The following is an 8,426-nucleotide window of genomic DNA, read 5'->3' as shown; positions in this document are numbered from 1 at the left end:
TCCGGGAAGATACCACGTGCTGTGGAGCAACTAACCCTGTGCACCACAACTACTGAGCCTGTGCTCTAGAGCCCGTGAGACACAACTACTGAGCCCATGTGCCACAACTACGGAAGCCCACACACCTAGAGCCTGTGCTCTGCAACAAGAGAAGCCACCACAATGAGAAGTCTGCACACCACAACGAAGAGTAGCCCCCGCTCACCGCAACCAGAGAAAAGCCCGCGTGCAGCAATGAAGACCCGAATGCACCCAAAAACAAAATAAAATAAAATAAATAAATTTATTAAAAAAAAAGAAAAAGAATAAAGTAGTAGGCAGCTTATCTTAAAAGTACAATGTAATCAATCAAAGCTCTTGCACTTAAAGTGTAAAAAACACCATGAACATGCAATGAGAAAGATATGACTTCACAGAAATATTGTCAAAAATAAACTGTTATAGTTTTTTTAGCTGACTCCATGATCAATACGAGTTTTTTAAGATAATGCAATTTTAAGCTGCATTAATAGTACTATATTTAGAAAAGGGGATAACATTCATTCATTCATAAAAGATCGTTTTGAAAGCACCTATGTGCCAAGTACTATGCTAGACAATGGAGATACTCTCCACTTTGTACTGCTACTCTGTCCTCATTAAAAAAAAAGAAAAAGTTAGGTTCATATAACCTGGATAAAAAAATGACATTACCGTTATAGGAAAACGCTTAAACTTCAAACTCAATAAAATCTTTGTGCAACATTTTTTTCTGAATTATTACATCCGATCATGCAGATTTATTAGCAAAAATGCACTTTAAAATGTTTATTATCATCTACATAATGCAATATTATGATTTTAAGCCATCTGTTTTTCAAAATGTTCAAACATCATCAACAGTTTGAAAATTTTTTTTTGTTTTAATTTTGCTTATATTCCTCCTAAATATCTCTCACCATGAACTGTAATCATTTATAGAATTTTAATTCTATTATTTTAAACTAAACTTTTAATATATTGCAATTTTAAGCTGCAATAAGAGTAGTAAAGGAGATATTTTAAAATAAAAGATAATTTTTAAGCAAATGACTATGTAGGTGACACTCTAAATTGTCTCAACCTTTTCCACAGACTCAAATCCCTGTTTTATTATTATATTTCAGATATACACATATTCTTAAAATTCCAAATTGATACATAAGTGAGCAGATGCTATTTGTTTTAAAAGTTTTATGACAAAGAAGTAATTAATTCCTCTCCTTCAGTAAAGTAAACACGGAAGAAGATGGGAAAACATGAGCAGTGACTGGTGAATGTATCAGGTCACAAACTCAGGTGCACAGGAAGTGAAACTAGCTCTGGTTAACTTTTGATCACTTCACTTCACTTCACCTGCTGAGTTGTCCATCATTCCATTTGCCCATCTGGTCTGCAGATCAGACCAGTGGCACATCAGTGGCAGCTGAGTCGTCCTTCTCCCCAACTTCATAGCTTTTTATTCCAATTCTTTCATTACTATTATGCCCGTCTTAAAAGCTTGGGAAAATACTTTGCTGTGCTCCCAAGCCATGCTGGCACAAGAAGAAATTCTCCCATGCTATCTCAGACCATTTTTGCCTAAACATGCAACAGGTAATTCCTACCCACACCACACCAGGTTGGATAAAGGGGATCTTGATGTCTTGCTGCCTCCCGTGGCTTTACTGGAACTGGGGTTCAGATCCCACACCGTTCTAATTAGGGTTTCTATTGTTCTTCACTTCCCTGGTACTTGGCCTCAGACATCAGCCAAGGCACAGAGCCCATTCTCTGGGAATCACACCAATATCCAACCCTTTTGTAACTGCCCATCCCCTTTCCAGTCTAGCAAACTCGAATATTATCTCCAGAGACAAGAAACAGTGGCTCTGACTGACTTTGCAGCTTGCAATTCTGAAGCGCAGAAGCTAAGTACTGACTTCTTTGTTCTGTGTTCTGCTATAATTAATAGGCCCACTTTGATGGAACAGGTGCCTCTTGCCCTAGCTCTTTAAGAGGGTGGTGAGGAGGGAAGGGAGAGGGGTGAAAGGGTGGTTCTTGGATAACGAGGAGGTGGATACACAGTGCAGTCTTAGTCTCAAACTCATATAGCCTAGGAAAAGGACAAACATGAGAGTGAATGTTTGGAGAGGAAGCTCTTAAATTACGTGGAATTATTGATATTAGAAGAGTTGTGAAATGTAAATGGCTCTACTTGAAAGGGAATGGGATTAGAGTTAAATCCAGGCTAGGAAAGAATTTTATCTATTCAGGGAAGACAGAGAAAAGTGCTAGTTAATTACCTAGTTTTTAAATGTGTGTATAATTTTACTAATTGTAATTTTTCCTGAAATAAGTTAAAATTTAAGTTTTTTAAATGCTATGAGAAATGGAATGTGCTGGGGCAGAAAATTCACTCATTTTTATAGCTTGTTCTCTTCTGGTCACATGGTGATAACAAAATTTAACTCAGGAAAAATTGAAAACAAAAATACAGAGATCTCATCCTCAACATCCTTTCCCCTTCTTATTGAAGACGTTCAATCCTAAATCTCAGATGCTACCAAATATTATGGGATGGAGTTCTCTTTCTCTCTCTTTTTCTTAAATGTATATTTTTGTATTGTTACTAAAATAATACTTGTGTTCTTGCTAGACGATTGTATTTTTCAAATGACAATGTAAATTTTATTTTACACAGTAACGGGAAAAGAATTCAGACACCAGTCCATAAAAGCGTTATAGTCTCCTGGTATAAGTACACAATCTGCTTAGCTCTATGGAGAATGTAAAGCTACACTTCCATAAAGGGAACAGTCTGAAACTGGCAACCTAGGCATGCTTGCCTGGGCCACACAGGCCAACCCCAGCCGTTACTGGGCACTCAGGAACTAGGGTGCCAGCTACTGATACCAGGGAGCAGCAAAGCAGTATATCTTTACTCAGGTAATCTATTTTGGCATTTGAAAGTTTATTTAATCCATCTTTGAAAGTACCATTTATGCAAGGTAGTATGTGGCAAAATATGTTCTTATAAGTGATTTTTGCACAATAATGGCCACTTCTAATTTCATTCTCCTTTTTTCCTTCTGGTTATGGTTTATTACTGCTGCTAATACTGTCAGGCTTTGTGCTTGACTTACATGTGAACCTGACTTAGCTGCTCTCCTGAAAGTCCCTGATGTGTTTCCTAGTATTGATAGATAGTGAGCACCTCAGGATACTTTCTTTTTTTAACTTTTTATTTTATACTGGAGTATAGTTGATTAATAATGTGGTGTTAGTTTCAGGTGTACCACAAAGTGATTCAGTTATACATATACATGTATCTATTCTTTTTCAAATTCTTTTCCCCATTGGGTTGTTATAGACTATTGAGCGGAGTTCCCTGTGCTATACAGTAGGTCCTTGTTGGTTATCCATTTTAAACATAGCAGTGTGAACAAGTCAATCCCAAACTCCCTAACCATCCCTCCCCGCACCCCTCCCACCCTGGTAATCATAAGTTTGTTCTCTAAGTCTGTGAGTCTGTTTCTGTTTTGTAAATAAGTATATTTGTATCATGTTTTTAGATTCTGCATACAAGCGATATCATACTGCATACAAGCGATATCATACAATATTTCTGTTTCTCTGTCTGACTTACTTCACTCAGTATGACAATCTCTAGGTCCATCCATGTTGCTGCAAATGGCATTATTTCATTCTTTTTAACGGCTGAGGAATATTGCATTGTATATCTTCTTTATCATACCACATCTTCTTTATCCATTCTTCTGTTGATGGACATTTAGGTTGCTTCCATGTCTTAGCTATTGTAAACAGCCTTGCAATGAACATTGGGGTGCATGTATCCTTTCGGACCATGTTTTTCTCCAGGTACATGCCCAGGAGTGGGATTGCAGGATCATATGGTAGCTCTATTTTTACTTTCTTAAGGAAACTCCATACTGTTCTCCATAGTGGCTACACCAATTTACATTCCCACCAACAGTGTAGAAGGGTCCTCAGGATGCTTTTTTTTTTTAAAATAAATTTATTTTATTTATTTATTTTTGGTTGCATTGGGTCTTCATTGTTGTGTGCAGGCTTTCTCATTGCGGTGGCTTCTCTTGGCGCGGAGCACGGGCTCTAGGCACATGGGCTCAGTAGTTGTGGCACGTAGGCTCTAGAGCACAGGCTCAGTAGTTGTGGCGCACGGGCTTAGTTGCTCCGCGGCATGCGGGATCTTCCCAGACCAGGGCTCGAACCCATGTCCCCGGCATTAGCAGGCGGATTCTTAACCACTGCACCACGAGGGAAGCCCCTCTCAGGATATTTTCAATGACAGCTAACTAAAGGGACTTTATTGCCTCCCATAAATAAAAGTCCAGATGAAGAACAAATTGTAGAGTGGTCCAATTAGGGCCTTCGCTCCATTTCTCTGCATTTGTCAACTCTGCGCTTCTGTATGTATGTGTCAGGTTTTTTCTTTTGTTTTTTTTGGTTTTTTTTTTAGCTTGATTCCCCTTATCACTGTAACAGAACTGCCATCAACAATTATGGCAACCTGCGTCCTCATTCACATCTGGCTGGAAAGTCTGGCTTTCCATTGCTGTCCATTAAAAGTAAGGAAGGACTTTCTCAGAAAACCTGCCCTGGTGTCTCATTAATTAGAATATGAGGCTCATTTCTATTCTTAGCAAGTCACTGGTAAAGGCAATAGCAAGACCAACCACTTCTAGCCCATGAAATCATTACACAAATCTTATAAATGGAAGGAGAAAATCATCATCATCATTATCATCACCATCACTATAATCAGCATTTCAGATAGGTTTAGGAAATTAAACATATTGGTCATTTATGGACTTATTTTTTCTACTAGAGACCCCCCACTCCTGCATCTTGACAGTTACACTCCAGGGACCTATTCCCTAAGCATGGAGCTTCAAGCAGGCTTTTTCTAAATTTCTTATCTCCAACTCTTTCCTTCTCATGCCCCTCCTGCAAGCCTTCCCCATCAAGCACATTCTCTCTCCTTGGGGGTCTGCTAAATAAAAGTAAATAAATATACTATATACTATTCATTCATTTAATTGCTATTTAATTAAATTCCTTGTTTTTACCGACCTTGATAGTTTTAAGGAATACAAGACAGATATTTTATAGAATGTTCTTAACTGGGATTTGTCTGATTTCTTTTTCATGATAAGACTGGGGTTGTCTATAGGTTATTGCCTACATATTGTCTTTTTTTAGTCCAGTGTCAGTAACTAACATCTAAGGAAAGCATATGAGAAATCTGTATTATTGCTTTGCTCTTCTCATATATAGAACTTTCCCACATGTCCTGTAAAAAATTGATTCATTTTACTACAAAACTCCATTTGATCTAAACGTCTTTCATGTTTTCATACAGCACAAAATTAGATCATAATAGCTTCAAATAACGTTCTCTTTTTGGATTTAAATAGTTTATGAAGGTAATTAAATAGTAAAATCAGGTATTTTGATGCAGATAAAAGACAACTGACCATTCATAGACTTCCTCTTTAAGCTTAATAGTTTGGCTTGCTTACCAATCACCGAAATATTTGACTGACACAGGATTTACAGGCATAGGTTTGATCATTAGCTTTGATATAAATCAATTAGTTCATATTTCTCCCTTACTGGTTTTCTTGGCACCATCAAAAAAGAATTGCCTTTTTGTTTACTTACCTCAGTCCGACAGAAATTTGTTCATTATGTTATTGCCTTTTTGGCATAAGCTTTCATGTATCATCTTCAATATTTTTAGCTTGTCTTCATGAGAATATAATATCTGGTCTCAATACTGCAGCTCTTAATATACGGAGAATTGCTTTAATTTTCCATTAAGTTATTGACAATTTATAAAACGTATATCTATAGAAAATGGTATTTTTTTGTCTCAGATGTCCAGTTAGAGATAATAGTACATTCAAGAAATAGCACAAAGAGCCACAATAAAAAAAGATAGCAAATGCATTACCTATTTCCATTTCCACATTTGGCAGCTCGGGGTCAGCACAAGTTTATCTTTGACCCACCCATTACTGATAACGCATTCCTTGTTCTCATTCATCGTGCACAATGAAGCCATAGCAGTCGCTTGGCTGCTCTTCCTATTCCAGACATAATTCACAAACAACTAGAAAGAAGTAAAATAGCTGTCAATTGTGAATCATCCTAGAAGACCCCAAGAAGCACAGTCAATGAACAGTCCTCTGAGTATATATCAGTAGAGAGGCTTCTTTGTAATTCTATGTCAAGAATTAAAAGTTAGGGAATTTAACTTTAAGTTCAAGCCAGAATTAATCTAATTTCCATTTGAAAAGGCAAGATTGCAGCACTTAATTTCAGGCAATTTTGGCTTCTCTTCCATCTATCATTTCTCTTGACATTGGATCTTAAGTTTTTGAGAGTGTGCTAAGGATACTTGGGGAGGAGGGGGCATTGGGACTGCTTAAATAAAGTATGATATAGGCATCAAAAACTACTATAAAAAGTGAGAAATCTCTTTGTATACTAATTTGGAAAGATCTCCCATATACATTATTAAATGGAAAACTTGAGGTACAGAATAGTATTTTATATGCTTGAAATGGGCACAGAAATAAGAATATGTATTTATACTTATTATATCTTCATAAAGACACACTGCAAGTTTTCACAAGAAATGAATAAAAATGGTTCTCTACTAAGGGCAGGAGACAAGTCAGGATGGAACCAAGACTTATCAATGTATCTTTTCATCTTGCTTTATGTATTGTTTTATTTAAAACCAGATGGTCTATTTAAAAGAAAATACAAATAAAATATTTAAATTCTCTCTTGACTCCACATACCCTTCAAGCTCTTTATTTCTCTGTCCCCATTTAATGCAAAATTTCATAAAATTATCTCCACTTTCTCACCTACCATTCACTCTTCAACCTATTTGAACCTGTCTTATTGCCTTCCCACCAGTACTCTTGCTGAAGTCATTAATGATACGTATTTTGCCAAACCCATGTAACAGTTTCCTTTCTAGCCCTGTCTTTCTAGATCAATCTGTATCATTCTACACTATTGACTATTACCTTGTTAGGTCTGTGACACAGTAGCGCTCACTTACCTCTTACTTCTCTGATCACTCCGGTGTTTCCACTTCCACCTGAGCTCTAACTGTTGGTTCTCCTTATACGTTGGTCCTAGGCTCTCTGGGCTTGGTCTTGGGTCATCTTTCATTCTGCTACTAGAAGGTGTCCTTGAGTTCCTTAACTCGAAATACATTTATGTGGCAATTCCAAAATTTTATCTGTAACTCAGACCACCCACTGAGCTCTAGACTGGTGGGGACATGCACTCTTGGATTGTTCCCAGTACCGTTTTACTACAGACAATGCCCAAGTCAATGACCTTGTAAATATTTCTTTCTGCATACAGCCAGGTGCATCTGTTTGAATAAATTCCCAGAAATGAGATCACCAGAGCAAAGATACATGTTTTAAAATGTTAATAGATATTGCTAAACTGATTTCTATGGGGTTATATAATTTTACACTTGCATTAGCAATATATGAGGGCCTGTTTCCTTATTCCCTTGCCAACTGTTGTGAAACTTTTGAATTTTGCCAATGTGATAAGTGAAAAATAGAAGCAAAGTGTATTTCCAGTACATGTTTCCCTTATTATGAATAAGGTTGGACATTTTTTACACACTTAATTATTTTCTCTGAACTGCTTATGTTCATAACCTTTTTTGTTGTTGTTGTTTTTTGGGGTTTTTTTACTGTTACTTATCTTTTCTAAGAGATCTTTATTTAAGAGAATATCTCTTATCTGTGATACAAGTTGCAGATATTCCCCCAGTTTTTCATTTGTCATTTGATTTTGTGGTGTTTTTTTCCCAAGCAGAAATTTCTCGTTTTCTTTTTTTTTTCTTTCTTTCTCCTCCTCCTCCTTCTCCTCCTTCTCCTCTTTCTCCTCCTTCTCTTCTTCTCTCTCTTTCATGTTTCCTCCCCACTCTCTCCCACCCCTTTCAGTCTCCTCTCTTTCCTGTCCTTCCTTTTACATAGTCAAATATTTTTATCTTTCCATTTTGATTTGTAAATTTTGAGTTATATAGTTGGAAAGGCCTTTGCCTCTCCAGTGTTATAAAGGAATTGGTCCATATTTTCTTTCAGTGTTTCACATTTAAATATTTCAAGTGCTTAGAGGTTATCCTCATATACAGTGTGTGGTATGAATTTATCTTTTCCAGATGGCAATCTTGTTGTTTCAAGAAGATTTATTTAAAATTTTATCTTTGTCCTATTGCTGTCATACTGTGTACTAAATTCTTGTCTTTGCTTCAAACTTTTGATCATTTTCCATTGGCCTACCTGTCTATTCATGAACCAGGGACACACTGCTTTAATTGCTGAGAGTTTATAATATGT

Source organism: Balaenoptera borealis, assembly GCF_965194805.1.
Source record: "Balaenoptera borealis genome assembly, chromosome: 2".
Classification (NCBI taxonomy): Eukaryota; Metazoa; Chordata; class Mammalia; order Artiodactyla; family Balaenopteridae; genus Balaenoptera; species Balaenoptera borealis.
Note: the sequence above shows the minus strand (reverse complement) of the source record.